At 49.0% G+C, this 20,648-nt stretch overlaps 1 long non-coding RNA gene across 3 annotated transcripts in view; it reads left to right on the forward strand.

The window, feature by feature from the left end:
• The window catches only part of LOC137541491 (uncharacterized), a 224,988-nt gene that overhangs the window by 77,508 nt on the left and 126,832 nt on the right, over positions 1–20,648 (forward strand). Inside the window, exon 4 of one of the 3 annotated variants that reach the window (XR_011025178.1) lies at positions 2,445–2,600. The exons of the other annotated variants lie outside the window; for them this stretch is intronic. This is a non-coding gene — a long non-coding RNA (uncharacterized lncRNA). The remainder of the gene's footprint in view (positions 1–2,444; positions 2,601–20,648) is intronic. 3 annotated transcript variants of the gene reach the window in all.

Genomic DNA, 20,648 nt, shown 5'->3' on the forward strand with positions numbered 1-20,648 from the left:
TAGAGAAACAAATGTGCAAGCTGTGTCCATGCTCCACCTTTCTCACTGCCATTGCCAACACCTTCAAATCTAGTTTATCGCTATCAAGTAATATACTAAAGTCACCAGTCTTGAAGTGAACCTTAAAGTGAACCTCCGGACTAAAAATCTACTCAGCAGAATTGAAAAGGCTTGGTGTTTCTTCAACAGTTTCACAGCATCAGAACTTTGTTTTTCTTAACAAAGCATCATTTTTAGCTAAGCTCCACCCATCAAAGAAAACTGCCCGGGCTTTTTTCCCCTGATGCTGTGCAAAGCATGATGGGATTTCCTATGTTATTATTCACGATGCCTAGCAACTGGGAGGTGTGATCAGCACACAGGACAGTTGGAACTGTGTCTCATGCTCCCTGTCACCTCCTTTCAACCAAAAAGATGGTTGCCATCATGAAATCACAAACATTTGCCTGTTCTTTTATAACAGGGTGGGTAAGAGATTATATTACCTATTTTAATTAACATAACTAATGTAACTTAATGACAGTATGTTTGTTTAGGCTGAAGTTCCTCTTTAAGTGAGAGGGATATGGAGGCTGACATATTCATTTCCGTTGAAACAATGCAGATTGCCTGGCTGCAGGCCTGTTTTTAGCGCCGTGCGGGGCGTGCCGCCGCCCGGGGCGCTGTTGGGAGGGGGGGCGCTATAATGGAGGGGGGAGCCGGAGCCGCGGGGAGGGCAGCCCGACCTCTCCCTCCCTCTCCTCTCCCGGGCCGCCCTCCGTGCTCCCCCTCAGATGCAGAGTAATGCAGCCGGGAAGCGCTGTTTACAACTGACCTCCCTGGCTCCAAGCGCTGTTCTCTCGCCGCTGGTCTGTCTCCTCTCTCTGCATAGATGCGGATACACACGCTGCTTCCTGCTAAACAGGAAGCAGCGTGTGTATCCGCATCTATGCAGAGAGAGGAGACAGACCAATGGCGAGAGAGCAGCGCTTGGAGCCAGGGAGGTCAGTTGTAAACAGCGCTTCCCGGCTGCTCGCTCTGCATCTGAGGGGGAGCACGGAGGGCGGCCCGGGAGAGGAGAGGGAGAGGTCGGGCTGCCCTCCCCGTGGCTCCGGCTCCCCCCTCCATTATAGAGGACAGCTAGCTATCTAACCTATCCTGGGGGCACCTACCTAATCTAACCTACACTGGGGGGCAGCTACCTATCTAACATACACTGGGGGGCACCTACCTAATCTAACCTATACTGGGGGGGGCACCTACCTAATCTAACCTACACTGGGGGGCACCTAAATAATCTAACCTACACTGGGGGGCAGCTACCTATCTAACCTACACTGGGGGGCAGCTACCTATCTAACCTACACTGGGGGGCAGCTACCTATCTAACCTATACTGGGGGCACTTATCTAACCTGTATTGGGGGCACCTACCTAGCTAGCCTATACAGGTGGCCACTATACTAGTTACCTATATTGCAGGCACTTACCTAAATAACCTATACTGGGGGCACCTGCCTATCTAACCTATACTGGGGGCAACTATACTGGCTACCTATACTGGAGGCACCTACCTGGCTAACCTATAGCGGGGGCAACTATACTGGCTCACCTATGCCTGGCTACCTATACTGGGGGGACCTATACTAAGTGCAACTAGACCTGGCTAACCTATACTGCGGGCACCCGTACCTTGCTCGGGGGGGGGGGGGGGGCGCAATTTTTACACCCTCGCCCTGGGTGCATTTTAGCCTAGAAACTGCACTGCCTGGCTGTCCTGCTCAGCCTCTGTCTGTAATACTTTTAGCCATAGACCCTGAACAAGCATGCAGCACAGCAGGCATTTCTGACATGATTGTCAGATCTGACAAGATTAGCCGCATGCATGTTTCTAGTGTGATTCAGACACTACTACAGCCAAATAGATCAGCAGGGCTGCCAGGCAACTGGTATTGTTTATCGGAAATAAATATGGCAGCGTCCATATCTCGCCCACTTCAGGTGTCCTTTAAAGCCCTCCCTTCCCCCTCCTGCTTGAAGTTGCTTTGTTGTGTGCTGCATCGTCCCTCCCCCTTCCAATACCATAGCAACAGCAGGTTACTCGGGGCCGCACTCTCGCCTGATAGATCCTGCTTCCTGCGGGCATCCATATTTATGTGTACACCTATAGATGATTCAGTATAAGGGCTGGTCACACAGTCACAGACGCAGTGGATTACAGTGTTCGGCATTCAAGTGCTGTCCATTCAAATGAATGTAAACATTTTCTAAATGACTGTACCGGCTTTTCCCGCCGTTTGCATAAACGCCGCGCTCGATCCCGTCATCTGGCCTTGTCCGGGACACTACATGCAGCATCCAGGGTTGGCTGTGTCTTTGGCTTCCGTGTCCCCCTAGGGCGCTCAAAACGGCACGCAATGGTGAATTCCCGAGAACCAATGCTAAAAGCTGCTCTGTTCTTTGCAGAAAAGCTTCGAGAATCGCAAGAGCGAGACGCCGCCAGCAGCCTTGTGATCCGGCCCTCACAATCAATCACAATCAATCAAAACAATGGAGTGGCTGAGTAAACAAATATACTTCCGACACCAAATGGGAGAGGAAACTGGATGCCTCCTGTGACAAGTAAGGAATTGTCAGAAACACTAGCATTGCCAAGTCGCATGTCCCCTGTGGTGACCTGGTCAGCTGATACTACAAATCATTGCCTGATGGTCACCTGTAACTGTATAGACAAGTATTACAGACAGCCAGTCCAGCAACAAATCACAGGGACAGAACTGCTGGCGCCACATGTTCCTTATGGATATATATATATATATATATATATATATATATATATATATATATATATATATATATACTCGTAAGCATTTTCACTTGGAGGAATTAAAGGATACCCGAAGTGACATGTGACATGATGAGATAGACAGGTGTATGTACAGTGCCTAGCACACAAGTAACTAGGCTGTGTTCCTTTTTTACTTTCTCTGCCTGAAAGCGTTAAATATCAGGTATGTAAGTGGCTGACTCAGTCCTGACTCAGACAGGAAGTGATTGCAGTGTGACCCTCACTGATAAGAAATTCCAACTATAAAACACTTTCCTAGCAGAAAATGGCTTCTGAGAGCAGAAAAGTGATAAAAAGGTTAAATAGTTCATAAATTTTAGCTCTGGCATACTTCAACGAATGTGTCATGGACCAAAAACAATAAAACAGTTCAAACTAAAAACGTAGATTTAAACATAAAATAAAACTGGAATATCGTAAAAAGTCATTTTTAGGAGAAGGAGGATAGATACAATCGGTTATTTCATTCGTTTATTTTGACCTTAGGTGTCCTTTAAAGAGGAACAGTAATGAAAATAGCGTAATGAATAAAATTGCTTATTTGTTTTTACAATATTAATTTATAAATGATTTAGACAGTGTTTGCTCATTGTAACATCTATCCTCGCCCCAATGTACATGCTGAGATGTATCACAGGCGGGAACATGTTTAGGACAAGACAAGACAAGACAAATAACATTTATATTGCGCTTTTCTCCTTGCGGACTCAAAGCGCCAGAGCAGCAGCCACCAGGGCGCGCTCTATTGGCAGTAGCAGTGTACTGGCAGATATGTTTGTTTACTGAGAGTTTGAAAGCCAGTAGAAAAAATTACTGCTCTCCCAAAATGCTTTGGGGGGGGGGGGATCTGCATAATAAACAGCCTAGGCTAAAGCTGGCCATACACTGGCCCGATTTGCCGCCGTTTCGGCAGCAGATTCGATCACTAGGATCGAATCTGCTGCCAATCGTTCGCGCTGCACGCCGAATTTCGATCCATTTCGTCCGATCCCGTCGATCGCTCCGTGCGGAAAATTACCGTTGATCGCCCGCGGGTAGGGAGCGTGTCGCTAGCGGCGTTCGAATGCCCGACGACCGACGCAATAGAGCGGCAATACATTACCTGCTCCGTCGGCGTGACTACCCCCGGTCACCGCTGCTCCGTGTCCGCGCTGGTCTCCGGCATCCTTCAGTTCCTCCTGCCCGGCAGGAAGTTTAAACAGTAGAGGGCGCTCTACTGTTTAAACTTCCTGCCGGGCAGGAAGAAGTAAAGCATGCTGGACCTGGAGAGCGGAGAAGAAGACAGCGGAAACCTGGGGCCTGGAGTCGCACCAGCGGAGCAGGTAATGTATGCGGGCGGGGGGAGCGGCGGCAGCACCACCACAACAGATTGTGAACGGTTTCAGGCTGAAATCGGTTCACAATCTGTTTGCAGTAAGGTGGCCATACGATCCCTCTCTGATCAGATTCGATCAGAGAGGGATCTATCTGTTGGTCGAATCTGATGGCAAATCAACCAGTGTATGGCTACCTTAAGCCTCAGTGGGAAAGCTTGGAGTTTTTTTTCATTACAAATTAGGCTTTCTTTTAGTGATACTTTGTTGGTAGATTTTGCTAAGAATTATTTTATTAATAATGCATTTTAACGGGAATAATAAGGGGAAAAAACATTATTTTTCAGTTTTCAGCCATTATAGTTTTAAAATAGAACGCGCTACTGTAAATAAAAGCCACACATTTTATTTGCCCGCTTGTCCTGGTTATTGTAAAACGTTAAAAATACAGTGGTTTTTAAAAGTATTCAGCCCCCTTGAAGTTTTCCACATTTTGTCATATTACTGCCACAAACATGAATTAGTTTTAGTAGAATTCCATGTGAAAGACCAATATAAAGTGGTGTACACGTGAGAAGTGGAACGGAAATCGTACAGGATTGCAAACATTTAAAAAAAAAATGCAAAGTGGGGTGTGCGTAATTATTCAGCCCCCCCTGAGTCAATACTTTGTAGAACCATCTTTTGCTACAATTACAGCTGCCAGTCTTTTATGGTATGTCTCGATTGGATTTAGATCTGGACTTTGACTGGGCCATTCTAACACATAGATGTGTTTTGTTTTAAACCATTCCATTGTTGCCCTGGCTTTATGTTTAGGGTCATTGTCCTGCTGGAAGGTGAACCTCCGTCCCAGTCTCAAGTCTTTTGCAGTCTCCAAGAGGTTTTCTTCCAAGAATGCCCTGAATTTGGCTCCATCCATCTTCCCATCAACTCTGACCATCTTCTTCACGGCTATTAGCCCCATACCTTATAAACATACTAAATAATTGCTTAGTCAATGGAGAGCTCCCATCCTCCTTCTACCAGGCCCATGTTATATTCATAATAAAACCAGATAAAGACCCACTAGATTGCCAATCCTATAGGCCAATCTCCTTATTAAATACTGATTTAAAAATTCTCTCCAAAATAATAACAGCTAGAATAAACAAATATATTACAGAAATCATTAACCCAGATCAAACTGGTTTTATGCCACATAAAACCACAGACATAAACCTCAGAAGGATTTTCACGCATATTCAGTCATCAGGCAATATAACCACACCGAAAGCATTAGCTTTTATGGATATACAGTGAGTATTTGACTCGGTTGAATGGCCTTACCTATGATCTACCCTTACAAAGCTCGGTTTTGGTGGGAAACTCATATCATAGATTCAGGCAATTTATAAAGTTCCTACCTCACAAATCAAAATTGGTACGCAGATCTCGGAGCAGATTGGGCTATTCAGAGGAACTAGGCAAGGATGCCCTCTCTCTGCAGCCCTCTTTGCTATAGCTATGGAACCAATAGCAACAGCCTTGAGGCAATGCCAAGACATACAGGGTTTCTCTGTTGGTGGGCTGGAGGAGAGGGTATCCTTGTATGCAGATGATTTGGTCATATATCTAGCAAACCCAGCGACCTCCCTTCAGGGAGCTTTGGAGATAATTAAATTGTTTGCCCCCAGGGGCATAACTAGTCCCCACCGGGCCCCCCTGCAGAATTTCAGAGTCGGCGGGTAGGGGACATCCCCCCTCACCTCGGGGCTCTCCCCTCTGCGCTCCCCTTCAGCTTAAATAAGTGCCCATGGGCAGCGGCGGGCAGCAAACAGATACATACCTTCCGTGCGCTCCAGCCTGCATTCCTCTCGCTAGCCTCTGACGCGACTTCTGGTATAACAGGAAGTCGCGTCAGAGGCTAGCAAGAGGAACGCAGACTGGAGCGCACGGAAGGTATGTATCTGTTTGCTGCCCGACGCTGCTCGCAGCTGCCCACGGACACTTATTTAAGCTGGAGAGGAGCGCAGAGGGGAGAGCCCCTAGGCGAGGGAGGGGGGGAACGTCCCCCCTCCCCACTGACTGTGGCCACGGCTTTCCCCTCATGCAACGACCCCTCCAGCCCCCCAAAACGGCCCGGGGGGGGGGGGGGCCCACTGTTACGCCAGTGTTTGCCCCGTATACAGGCCTTGTGGTAATCAGACAAAGTCTAAGGTCCTTCTTCTAAATTCCACCTCCATACCTCACTCCCCAATAGAAATAGTCTCTAAAAAAATATCTAGGGGTTTGGATTTCCAATAATACCAATGAATTTTTCATTGATAATATATTACCTCTATTGCAGCATACAAAGCAAAAACGTATACGTTTGCAATGTCTCCCCCTGTCACTTATAGGCAGAATAAACTTAATTAAAATGAAACTTCTACTGAAGTATCTGTATATGTTTCAAACTTGTCCAGTATGGATTCCTCGTAGGTTCTACACGCAACTTGCATCTATTCTCACAAGCTTCATCTGGCATAACAAAAACTCCAAAATAAGGCTAAAAAAAACTCCAACGGCCATGGACAGAGGAGGGAGGCTTGGCTTTTCTAGATTTCTTTAAATATTATTTAGCCAGCCAGCTAGTAACTGCTAATTGGTGGCCAACTCAAGATCCTACAAATGCTGCAGTTGTATTAGACGCTGCACTCCTTGGTTCATTTGAGGCTCTCAAGCAAATTCTGTATAGAGGGGTCACAGCACACTATCCCTTGCATACGGGAGTGTGTTTTCAGGTGGACGACTCCACTTATGTACCAGATCCCAAACCTTTATAACTATCCTCATGTTGGTAGTTAAAGGGAACCAGACATGAAGCACCCTCATGTATTTTACCATATAGATCAGTGGGAACATTAGAGAAAACACCTACCCTGATCTCTGTTTCATTCTGCACTGCACAGCATTCAGTCTGGCTTTGCTATAATGACTCAGCTATAATGATTCCTGAGCAGAGCCAGCAGGGGGCAGGCTTGGACTTGAAAAGAGATGAGAGAACACAGACTCAGCTATAAAGATTCCTGAGCAAAGCCAGACTGACTGCTCAGTCAGGGATTTTATCAGGGCTGATTAGAAGCAAGCTGTGCAGTGCAGAATGAAACAGAGAGCAGGGTAGGTGTTTTCTCTAATGTTCTCACTGATATTATAGTAAAATACATGAGGGTACTTCATCTCTGGTTCACTTTAACTAACAACATGAGGATAGTTATAAAGGCTTGGGATCTGGTACATAAGTCTCCTCACACTCCCATATGGAACAATCCAAAATTGGCCCACTTTTACACTATACCTGATCCCATAATCCGGATATCTAGAGAGGTATCACATCTACAACATATTGTGCAATCTGGGAATCTAGCTTAGTTTAACTCCTTAGAAGAACCCTTTTCATTACCTAAAGGTAGCCATACACTGGTCAATTTGCCATCGACCAACAGATAGATCCCTCTCTGATCGAATCTGTTCAGAGAGGGATCGTATGGCCACCTTTACTGCAAACAGATTGTGAATCGATTTCAGCCTGAAACCGTTCACAATCTGTTGTGGTGGTGGTGGTGCTGCCGCCGCTCCCCCCGCCCGCATACATTACCTGCTCTGCCGGCGCGACTCTAGTCCCCAGGTCTCCGCTGTCTTCTCCGCTCTGGTCTCCAGGTCCAGCATGCTTTACTTCTTCCTGCCCGGCAGGAAGTTTAAACAGTAGAGCGCACTCTACTGTTTAAACTTCCTGCCGGGCAGGAGGAACTGAAGCATGCCGGAGACCAGCGCGGACACAGAGCAGCGGTGACCGGGGGCAGTCGCGCCGGCGGAGCAGGTAATGTATTGCCTCTCTATTGCGTCGGTCGTCGGGCACTCGAACGCCGCTAGCGACGCGCTCTCTACCCGCGGGCGATCGACGGTAATTTTCCGCACGGAGCGATCGACGGGATCGGACGAATTGGATCGAAATTTGGCGTGTAGCGCGAACGATTGGCAGCAGATTCGATCCCAGTGATCACTGGGATCGAATCTGCTGTCGAAATGGCGGCAAATCGGGGCAGTGTATGGCCAGCTTAATACTCCTTTCTTTTGTTTTCTACAACTGCGGCATGCTTATGGAGCAGAGTTTGGTAACACTCCTGTCAGACTAAGCACCTCTGAAATCGAAGATATCTTGATAAATGAAAACCTTGCTAAGGCCTAGTCTACAATTTACCAGCACATCATTCTTATAACTTAGCCTCATATTACTGCATACAAACAACCTTGGCTTACCCGGATTCCGAGCCTTGATGATGAAGAGTGGGAGGACGTGTGGATCAAGCCTTTTACATACATGATAGCTACTAGAGATAGATTGATCCAATTTAAAATTCTTCATAAGGGGTCCATACACCTAACGATTTTCTCGCCGATATACAGCAGATTTGATCACTGTGATCGGATCTGCTGTGAAATTGTTGCACAAACGCAAACAATTGATTTCCGTCCGAAATCAATCGTTCCCGTCGAGCCGTCCGTGCGGAAGATTTTGCTCGATCACCGGCGGGTCGGGAGTGAGTCGATAGCGACGTTCAAATGCCCGACGACCGACGCCTTCTTGGAAGAAGGCTGACCTGCCTTCGCTCCAATATTGGAAACAATTGATAAACAAGTCATTGCACCTGTACAAGGCTGCCTACATAGCAAGAGGGTGTCCACAAAAGTTTGATAAAATATGGAAGCCCTGGACCAGTAATAAAGATACTTCTTAAAATATAGGAGGTTAATGAATTGCAAATGTATGTAGTTTAATATAAGGATAGTTTCACACCAGGACATTGCGTTTTAGGGGACGTTATGGTCGCATAACGTGCACCTAACGCAATGCCTGGTGCTCTCTAAGGTGGACGATAGAGTGAGCCGCGTTGTGCAGCTCACTGGCGTCCGTGATGCCGTGATGCGCACTCTTGGACGCATGCGGCATCACGTGGTCCCGCCCGGCCAATCGCCGCACAGAGCGGCCGCTCCAGGAAGTAAACATTGCACGTCACTTGAGTGCAGTGAATATTAATTAGCCATGTGCTTGGCCGCTCTCCGCTCCTCCCCAACATTACTGCGCATGCGCAAGCAGTCTAACGCGGTTCTGCCGCTTACAAAGTACTGCATGCAGTACGTTGTGTAATGGCGCAGCGTTACTGTGTAACGCAACGTGGGCACTGTGAACGGCCCATTGATTTCTCATTGCTGTGCGGTGGGGTGCGTTACAGGCTGCACTAACGTGCGCCTGTAATGTCCCACTGTGAAACCAGCCTAAAGAATGATAGTTATAATTACATGTAAGTTGCAAAATTTGACCATTATTGTAACCAGCAACTAGTACAATGATCTTATTTGTCCAATTGGATGGTGGGGGGATGGGGGAGGGGTTTGGGTCGGTCACCAAAGTGGTGGATTGTTTAGGGTCTGTGCCAAGTGTATGTTGTACTATGTTTCTTTTTATCTTTAATGTACTCACCTGCGAGTGAGTCAACCTTTGGTTAAGTTGTTTTATTTCTTAAAAACCAATAAAAAGAATTGTTAAAAAAAAAAACTCTGACCAGCTTCCCTGTCCCCGCTGAAGAGATGCACCCCCCGAGCATGATGCTGCCACCACCATATTTGACAGTGGGGATGGTGTGTTCAGAGTGATGTGCAGTGTTAGTTTTCCGCCACACATAGCGTTTTGCATTTTGGCCAAAAAGTTCAATTTTGGTCTCATCTGACCAGAGCACCTTCTTCCACATGGTTGCTGTGTCCCCTACATGGCTTGTGGCAAACTGCAATTGGGACTTTTTATGCTTTCTGTTAACAATGCCTTTCTTCTTGCCACTCTTCCATAAAGGCCAACTTTGTACAGTGCATGACTGATAGTTGTCATATGGACAGAGTCTCCCACCTGAGCTGTAGATCTCTGCAGCTCGTCCAGAGTCACCATGGGCCTCTTGACTGCATTTCTGATCAGCACTCTCCTTGTTCAGCCTGTGAGTTTAGGTGGATTGCCTTGTCTTGGTAGGTTTACAGTTGTGCCATACTCCTTCCATTTCTGAATGATCGCTTGAACAGTGCTCAGTGGGATGTTCAAGGCTTTGGAAATCTTTTTGTAGCCTAAGTCTGCTTTAAATTTCTCTATACCTTTATCCCTGACCTGTCTGGTGTGTTCTTTGGACTTCACGTTGCTGCCGTGTGCTCAATTTCCCTTTTCTGTGCTGATCTCTGCTACCGTATTTTTGAACATGGATCCTGCGGTTGCCCAGTCAGCCACAAGATGGCGCTGCCGCATTGCTGCATAAAATGACTACCGTAGAGTCTTTGCACTACTAATGCCAGATGGTGCATCTTTAACCAGTAGGAGAAAAGGAGGGGAAATACATTTTAAACATAAATTTGGGTTTTGTTCAGATTATTATGTCCAGTATGAAGCCTGGTACCCACATGCAATTTTTGTATCGCCTCTATATAGTAAGAAAGCTTACCTGAACAATCTGAGCCTAGTTCTTAAAATCTATCGGCCCCCATACTACACAAAAGTGGTAACATTGAGCAAATAGAGACAAGACAAATAACATTTATATCGTGCTTTTCTCCTGGCGGACTCAAAGCACCAGAGCTGCTGCCACTAGGATGCACTCTATAGGCAGTAGCAGTATTAGGGAGACTTGCCTAAGGTTTCCTACTGAATAGGTGCTGGCTTACTGAACAGGCAGAGCCGACATTTGAACCCTGGTCTCCTGTGTCAGAGGCAGAGCCCTTAACTATTACACCATCCAGCCACCAAATAAAGATTGGATGTGTGCATGCAACTTTACCTTTAGGGTGTGTAAACACTTCCAATTTTGATTGGCCCATGATCAGCCAATCTTACCACTTCCATGTAGTATGACGGCCAACAGATTTTAAATGCTTGGAACAAATTATGAAGGTAAGATCTCATACTACATGGAAGTTGTACAATATAGGCTAATCATTGGCCAATCAGAATGGGATGTGTGGTTGCTGTTGTCCTGCATTTGGTGGCACTGGGTAGGACTTTGCCTTGCAGTAATAAAAACACCACTTAACGACCAACGTCAGCCAATAGGCGGACGCAGGTCGCAGTGGTGTTTCCATCGTTCGAGTGGCCGTTCCATGTCAGTTCACGGAGGGTGTCTCCATGAACAGCCTGCGAGCCTCCGACCACAGCTCGCAGGCGAAATGTAAACACCCGGGGAAGAAATCCCCGTTGTTTACATCATACGGCCGTAAAGGACATCGGGGATCGGCGATCCCCGGCCTCTGATTGGCCGGGGATCGCCGGCATCTGATAGGCTGAAGCCTATCAGAGGTGGCGCAGGACGGATCGTGTCCTGTGCCGCCCATAGGAAGGAGGGAGGGAAGGAAGGGGAAAGAGGCGGAAAATCGACGCGGAGCGGGGCTTTGAGGAGCCCCCCCCCGCTTAACAAAAATAGCCGGCGGCGATCAGACCCCCCCAGCAGGACATCCCCTAGTGGGGAAAAAAGGGGGGGAAGTCTGGTCGCCCTGGCTGCTTGCTGATCTGTGCTGTGGGCTGGAGAGCCCACGCAGCACCGATCAGTGCAAACAAGCCCGGTCCTTAAGTGGTTAAACCTTACCAAGGACACTGCATGAAATCGATATGTCCTCCCTGCGTTTGTGTGGGACAATGTTCCAAAAACATACCGATAAGTAGATCGTTCTGCCTTTCTCTTGGTGAACTCAAAGTGCCAGAGCTGCAGGCACTAGGGTGCACTCAGTAGGCAGTCTTGCCCAAGGTCTCCTTACTGAAAAGGTGAAGGCTTACTGAACAGGAAGATTTGAACCCTGGTCTCCTGTGCTAGAAGCAGAGCCCTTAACCATTACACCATCCAGCCACTAGTACATTGTGGGGCTGCTGTACACACCAGATTCTCATCAGAGGTGCTCCCCACCAGCTACCTCTAGCATGTGTACAAGGCTTTAGTTGTATTACACTTTATTTATACAGTCTATAGATAAGAAAGTGAGACAGCTAGAAACTGAGAGGAACAGGGGGATTTGGTGCACAAATGGGGATTGCCTCTCGTTAAGCCAGATAGTTGGGATATTGCTGCATGGTTACATCATTCCCCCTGAATAAGTTGATATTTCACTCACTGTACTGGCTACCCACAAAATAGAGAATTCTATTTATTGACATTCCAATCCTTGCACAATCTGGGCCCCCAGATCTCTCTCTCTCTCTGTCTCTCTCTCCCTCTCGTAACTTAACCGCCCCCAGAGTCCACCTGAAAACCTTTGGAGCCAGAGCCTTCTGTCATGCTGCTCCTACCCTTTGGAACTCCCTGTCACACCCAATCAACACATCTCCATCCCTGGTAGCATTTAAAGGACAACTGAAGTGAGAGGTATATGGTGGCTGCCATATTTATTTCATTTTAAAGAATAGTAATTGCCTGGTAGCCCTGCTGATCTATTTGGCTACAGTAGTGTCTGAATCACACCAGAAACAAGCATGCGGCTAATTTTCAGATCTGACAATAATGTCAGAAACACCTGATCTGCTGCATGCTCGTTCAGGGTCTATGGCTAAAAGTATTAAAGCAGAGGATCAGCAGGACGGCCAGGCAACTGCTATTATAAAAGGAAGGTTAAGTATGGCAGCTTCCGTATACGTCTCACCTGAGTTGTCCTTTAAGTCCAACCTGAAAAGCCACCTGTTTAGTCTGGCATTTATAATCACCTGACTATTTCCTCTGTAACACAGCCCAGCCTGCAGCTATGTACTGATCTGAGATATAATTGTGCTTTGAGTCCTGTGGGAGAAAAGCACTTTATGGATATCCTCTCAGTGCATTGCTGGTGTGCTGTTGCCTCTTTCTGGATGGATAAGGACTTTGGGAGACCATTTTGAGCTCCTGCATTTAGCACCCTTGCCCAATATAGAGTAACCTCCCTCCCCAACCATAGGGATTCCAGCCACCAGCCAGTGTGTTTATGTGTAATAATGTACAGTAGTATGCAGATGTGAGCGGTGTGGGATCAGTGGTGCAGATCAGTCTGTCAGTGAAGCTGATCCATCATCTCTGGTGAGAGGCAGATACTCAGTGAGGCTGTATAAGCTGTACATGGCTAGTCTCTCATCTGTTTTCCATACTTTCAGCTCATTAGGGTCTGGAGACAGAAGCAGCAGGAGTTACACACAGGCCTGCTCACCTGTCAGACCCCCGCCAGGCCCTATAAGAAGCCTGCAGAGAGGTAGACATGAAAGGCTGATCATGTCACAGCTGCAGTGCCTGGGCTTTGATGCTGTCATGTTCCGTGTGCGCTGCCTGTGTGTTCCCCGGCATGGGACTGCCTGTATGTACATCATGTCTGCGGCCGGACCTCACGGGAAAGGGAATTTATGGTACCATTTCACTTGTGAAGACCCCTCCAGCTGCCAACCAATGGGAAACCCATTCCCAGCGAGGCCCTGAAGTCACATACAGTAAATTATTCAGCACAGCCACTTTTACGGTAATTATCTTGGTGTCAGCATCAGAAACACTTCCTATAGCTGTAAATTAGTAGGTAGCTCTGCCCTCCCAGTGATGTCACAGCCTAGGCTGATTAGCTGGGTGGTAAACCCATGAAACAGCAGGCTACAGCAGTTATCCATGTTGGATTTTTTACCTTGTCTTACTGGAAGTAGCGTGGATCTTTTGGGCGTCTGTTGTTGAAAAGGAAACAAAGTTCAGCCTCCATATGCCTCTCACTTCAGGTGTCCTTTAACCCTTTGGAGATTCGTAGGTAAATCCTACGCCGCACTTGTGGCTGACTAAGCCTGATGCAGCGTAGGATTTATGTAGAGTGACCATACGTCCCAGATTACCTGGGACGGGTCCCAGATTCGGGGTCCCCTGTCCCAGGCTGGCTTGGGTCCCAGGAAAAGTCCCACTTTTAGATGCAGGACGTCCCAGCTGCGGGAGTATGTGACATCAGTGTTCCGTCCTCGGCCCACCGCCGCCCTGCTCTGCCCTGCTGCTACTGCTCCCCTCCCTCCCTGTCTTCTGCCTGCATTGAATTGGCTAACAACTGGATTCCTGTCGCAGTCTGCCCCGCCCCCCGCTGTTTAAAGGGAACCTAAACTGAGAGGGGTATGGATTTTTCTTTTAAACAATACCAGTTGCCTGGCAGCCTTGTTGCTCTCTATGGCTGCAGAAGTGGCTGAATGACACACCTGAAACAAGCATGCAGCTAATCCAGTCTGACTTCAGTCAGAGCTAGAGTGACCAGACGTCCCGGATTGCCCGGGACACGTCCCGGATTCGGGGTCCGCTGTCCCAGGCTTAATGAGGTCCCGGGAAACGTCCCGCTTTCAGCAGCGGGACGTCCCGGCCTCGGGACTCTGGCCACTCTCTCCAGTTCATTGCCCGCAGCCCCGCTCCAGCCTCGTCTTCCGGTGTCTGTTTCCGACACCGGCAGGCGAGCAGGGCTACGGCAAGATGGCTGCCGAAGCCCTGTACTGGAGACCTATTTGTGTCACTAGTACAGGGCTTCGGGCGCCATCTTGCCGTAGCCCTGTCAGCGCGGGAGAGAAGAGCAGGAGGAGGAAGACGGTCCCGGGACGGAGCAGCGCGCCAGAGGCCGGACACTTCTGCCAGGTGAGTAAATGCTTTCTTTTCCAGGTGAAATGTTTGCCCGCATTGTTTCTTTTCCAGGTGAAATGTTTGCCCGCATTGTTTCTTTTCCAGGTGAAATGTTTGCCCGCATTGTTTCTTTTCCAGGTGAAATGTTTGCCCGCATTGTTTCTTTTCCAGGTGAAATGTTTGCCCGCATTGTTTCTTTTCTGGTGAAATGTTTGCCCGCATTGTTTCTTTTCCAGGTGAAAAGTTTGCCCGCATTGTTTCTTTTCTGGTGAAATGTTTGCCCGCATTGTTTCTTTTCCAGGTGAAAAGTTTGCCCGCATTGTTTCTTTTCCAGGTGAAATGTTTGCCCGCATTGTTTCTTTTCTGGCGAAATGTTTGCCCGCAGTGCGTTTCTTTTCTGGCGAAATGTTTGCCCGCATTGCGTTTCTTTTCTGGTGAAATGTTTGGCCGCAGTGCGTTTCTTTTCTGGTGAAATGTTTGCCCGCAGTGCGTTTCTTTTCTGGTGAAATGTTTGGCCGCAGTGCGTTTCTTTTCTGGTGAAATGTTTGGCCGCAGTGCGTTTCTTTTCTGGTGAAATGTTTGCCCGCAGTGCGTTTATTTTGTACTGACATGTTGCCCGCATTGCGTTTATTTTGTACTGACATGTTTGCCCGCATTGCATTTATTTTATACTGACATGTTGCCTATTGCGTTTATTTTCTGGTGTCCGGGGTAACTGTTACTGCATTTATTATTTAATGGTCATAGATGGCTATGTTTGCTGCTTTGTGGTTACGGTATACTATTAGCATCACACAGTTTCTGCACACCCATGATACAAAGTCTCGTTTGTCCACATCATGGCGTAAACACTGCTTTCTTATGCCTCGCTGTTACATCATTACGTTAGCTCCGCCCATACAATGTCATGGCCACGCCCATTTTTTCGGCGCGGCGCAGCCCCCCTCCCCCAGTCTTCGCCGCTGCGTGCTCCTCACTCCTTCCCACTTTTCGCCGCGGCGCGCTGCGCGCGCCGCCCCCCCCCCCCCCGTCCCAGGTTGGACCCACAAAAATATGGTCACTCTAATTTATGCCACCTGCCGTTTCCACTCCCGACGTGATCGTGTGCCCCCGAGAGGGGAGATTAAGCTGTCATATGACAGCTGACGTCTCCCCTCAGTGATCAGGAGTCATTGCGATTGGCTCCTGAACACGTGATCACTACGATCGCTGGCTGATCGTAGTGATCACCATTAGAGATGTGGCTGTAAAGGGGGGGAGAAGAGGATCCACTCACCTTCCTGACGTTCCCCCGGCGATCGGTGCTCCCCTCCGCTCTGGCCGGCATCCCCGCTCGCTCTGACGTAAGTGTCGGGTCCCGGCTTGATGATGACCCGGCCAGAGCGGAGGGGTCCACATCTGCTCATTGCTGGAGCCTGGGAAGTGAGGAAAGCCTGCTGGGTACAGGGGGGACACCTGGCTAAAAGAGGGACTCCATGCCGAGCTAGCCCTACCAGGGATCCGGCTGCCTGACCCCCCAAACGCCCCCCCCCCCCCCCCCATGCAAAATCGCCTGGTCCTTAAAGGAAACATGCAAGCTTAAAAAAAACTCCACTTACCTGGGTCTTCCTCCAGCCACGGCAGTCGTCCTGTGCCCTCGCCGCAGCTCCGGTGCCTCCCGACATCCTTCACTGCAGAAGCCGACATTGCCAGGTTTGCTTCTGGGTCGGCTTCTTCTGAGCTCCACGGCGCAGGTCACATGGTCCGGCCGACGTCCTCAGGATTGTACTGCGCAGGAGCAATAGTTCTGCGTCTGCGCAGTATAATCCTGATGACGTTGGCCGGACCATGTGACCCGCGTAGTGGAGCTCAAAAGAAGCCGACCCGATGAGGTCGGCTTCTGCAGCGGGGAAGACCGGGAGGCACCGGAGCTGCGGCAAGGGCACAGAACGACTGCCAGGGGCTTGGATCTTCACTTTAAGGGGGGGTTAGGCGGCCGATCCCGAAAGGGTTGAAGTGGACCTGAACTCTTGCACACAATAGAAGGAAAACATAGATAAATGCACCCTGTATGTATTGTCTAATTCCTCCTTATCTGCGATTAATCACAAATGTAATTTGATCCTTCACCCCTGTGAGCTGACTGGCTGGGCAGAGCAGCTAATTGGTAAACACAGGATGTTAACCCTATGCTTGCTTTCATGAAAGTAGGAAGTAGACACACTGCAGATTTATAGCAGTATTTGTATCAGCTGTAACAAACAAATGTTTTTCTGTAAAGGTTATTATGCTGTTGCTTATCTTTTAGAGCAGAGAGGAAGTTCTGAGTTCAAGTCCGCTGTAATTTCACAACATCACACAGACATTACTGAGGGGACAGCCGCTGTAGCAGTTGGGGGATGAGTGGGGGGGGGGGGGGGTCAACCGCCTGTTGCTGGTGTGCTTTGCGTTACCCTGTTTTACCACATGGTAACGCAATGGCAATGTAAAGCAATGGGGCCTAGCAGACTTACCGTGTTGTGCCGGAAGGGCCCGATCGGCTGCCGCAAAGTAAACACCGTGTTACCATCAGACTTCCGCGGTGACGCAGTGGCTGCGGCAGCAATGTAAGTCAGTGGGCAAAACAGGAAATGTAAACATGTTGGCAGCAGTGGCGCATGCACAAAACCATGGGAGTCTGGTGGGGAATACAAGAATCCCAGTGACGTACTTCCTGTCCAGCAAGGAGTACACCACTGAGGGGCGGGGGAATGCTATACATATGACCCTGTCGGCGCACTCTGTCACACGGTCATGTGACTGACATTGTGTGCTATGCGGTACGATACGTCAGGGGCGGGGCATCACACTGCAAACGCACAGGCCAGCTGTAAAGCCGGCCTTGGGGCCGGTTCATACAGACTTCTGCCAGTGAGTGAAAAGCATTTGTCATCAGTTCCAGTCAGGGCCGGTTCAAGTAACAATTGGGCCCCAGGGCAAAATTAGCATGGGGGCCCCCCAACAGACACCCCGACCAAAAAGTGCCATTAGAGGCCCTTTGTTGCAGCCAAATTTCCCTCCTGGGCCCCTGAGCTGGCTGCTGACCCTCCCCCAATCACCTCCCAACTTAACAGACTCTGCAGAGTCCCTGAGGAGCAACAGTTAAGATGGGGGAGGGACACATTGGGGGCCCCTACAGGCTCTGGGGCCCTGGGGCAATTGCCCATTTTTTTCCTATGGTAGCTCCAGCCCTGGTTCCAGTTGCACTGGCCTGGCGGCACGTTTTGCGCCTCCATAGTGTCCAGGAAGAGGCGAGACGGCAGGATCTAACACAGTGATTACACGAACACCGCAGAAAGGCGGTACCGTCATTTACAAAGCGCTTCCATTCATTTGATTGGACAACACTTGATTGCTTGACGATTGACAAAACCGATGTGTTTAGACGCATGTCTGAAGCCCTTTCTTCTGCTAGGTAGATTTTCTGATCGTTTTTTTCATAGTTTTTTCTATTGTTTTTTGATTGATTTTTTTATAGAACTGAACGAAAATCGATCAAAAAAAAAATCAGAAAATCGATCAAATTTCAGATCGGACATGTTGGAAATAATCGATCTGGCATTCTGTCTCTGAGGTCAGTTAACACAATGTGATAACTTTATCAATATACTAATCTGCCGATCAGACGTGATCACGGCTCTCTGCTATGCTGTCACTTTCTGGTGGGCGGAGCCTGCAGACAGAATTGTGCGGGTTATTTTTGGTGGACGGCGTCCGGCAGCGGGTCACACAGGCCCCCTTTCTCCGGCCGAGCTGTGACAGGTGAGCGGCTCCGCACAGGGGAAAGCCATCATCAGGTTACTGAGTCAACATGGCTGATGCAGAGCGACTCCACAGGAGCTGCAGCAGATGGCCCCTGACACAGACAGGAGACCCCCATCCCCTGTCACTGGCCTGTGTGTATCCACCAGCCTCATCCCAGTCACCCCGGCTCCGCTGCAGCTGTCCCTGTGCCTCATGTCACCTGCAGCCGGGGACATCTCTGCCATACTGCAACTTGTGGAGTCTGCAGTGTATCTTATTTATTGTATTTATAAAGCGCCAACATATTACGCAGCGCTGGACATTAATTTAGGTTACAGACAATATTTAGGGTGACATACAGCAATATGACAATACAGGAATACAATAAAACCAGATCACACAGCACAGTATGAGTACAAGGTAATGCTTAGTCACTGGAGGGGAGCATGGGAGATTAGGCAAGTTAGGTTCACTCAGATGCATAGCATGGGTTCCCAGTAATGGAGGTGCATGATCAGGTAGGACACAAAAGGAGGAGGACCCTGCCCAAAGGCTTACAATCTAGAGGGAGAGGTAAGGACACTAAAGGTAGGGGACCAGAGTTCAGCTGTGGGTTTAGAGCATTTGTGAGGGGTAGTAGGCCAGAGACAAAAGGTGAGTTTTGAGGGCTTTCTTGAAGGTGTTGAAGGAGGGCGCTGCCCTAATGGGTGGAGGTAGGGAGTTCCATAGTGTTGGAGCAGCTCTTGAGAAGTCCTGGAGGCGTGCATGGGACTGGGTGATGCGGGGGACGGTCAGGCGAAGTTCATTGGAGGAGCGGAGTGAGCGGCTAGGTGTGTACCTCTGAGTAAGATCGGAAATGTAGGTTGGACAGGTTTTGTGGACAGATTTGTAGGTCAGACACAGTATCTTGAATCTAATTCTGGACTGTATAGGAAGCCAGTGGAGAGATTCTAGGAGGGGATCTGCCATGGTGGAGCGATGGGAGCAGTGGATAATTCTGGCTGCCGCATTCATGATGGACTGCAGTGGGGCTGTTCGGGTCATAGGGAGACCAGACAGCGGGGCATTGCAGTAGTCAAGGCAGGAAATTATGAGGGCATGGATGAGGAGTTTGGTGGTGGCAGAGGTCAGGAAAGGGCGAATCTTACAGATGTTACGAATGGTAGTGTGGTCCAGGGATGACCGGGGTGGGAAGAACATAAATTCCGTTTTGTCTAGATTTAGTTTCAGGAACCTAGTGGACATCCAGGAGGAGATGGCTGATAGGCAGGAGGAGACCTTGTCCATGGTAGTGGTGGATATGTCAGGGGTATGGAGGTAGATTTGGGTGTCATCTGCATACAGATGATAGTTAAAACCCATGGAGGAGATAACCTTGCCAATAGAGGATGTGTATAGGGTGAACAGTAGGGCGCCAAGGACTGAACCTTGGGGGACTCCCACCGAGAGGTGGTTGGGGGTGGACGAGGACTCATTGAAGGCGGTCGTGAAGGAGCGGTTGGAGAGGTAGGATGAAAGCCAGGACAGGGCGAGATCGTGAATGCCCATGGACTGGAGGGACTGGAGGAGTAGGGGATGATCTACTGTGTCAAAAACTGCTGAAAGGTCAAGGAGGAGGAGAATGGAGTATTTACCTTCAGCTTTAGCTAAGGAAAGGTCATTGACCACTTTGGTGAGAGCAGTTTCGGTTGAGTGGGCAGGCCGAAATCCAGATTGCAGTGGGTCTAGCAGTGAGTTGGCATTGAGGTACTGGGTCAGGCGTTTGTGAACCAGACGCTCAAGGAGTTTTGAGGCAAAGGGGTTGGAGGGAGATTGGACGGTAGTTGGAGGGTAGCGAGGGGTCGAGGGAGGGTTTCTTGAGCAGGGGTATTACAGTGGACTGCTTGAAGTCTGAGGGGAAGGTGCCTGTGGATAGGGAGAGGTTGAACAGGGTAGTGAGGACTGGGGCCAATTCCGTGAAGTGAGGCTGGAGTAAATCAGAAGGGATGGGGTCAAGGGGGGAAGTAGTGGTATGGGAAGTCTGCAGTAGGTTGATGACCTCCTCGGTGGTAGTAGGAGTGAAGGAGGTGAGGGGAGGATAGGGTGGAGGAGGAGCTGGTTGGGAGGGGGTGGGAGGTGA

This window comes from Hyperolius riggenbachi, chromosome 12 (genome assembly GCF_040937935.1).
Source record: "Hyperolius riggenbachi isolate aHypRig1 chromosome 12, aHypRig1.pri, whole genome shotgun sequence".
In the NCBI taxonomy this organism is placed as follows: domain Eukaryota; kingdom Metazoa; phylum Chordata; class Amphibia; order Anura; family Hyperoliidae; genus Hyperolius; species Hyperolius riggenbachi.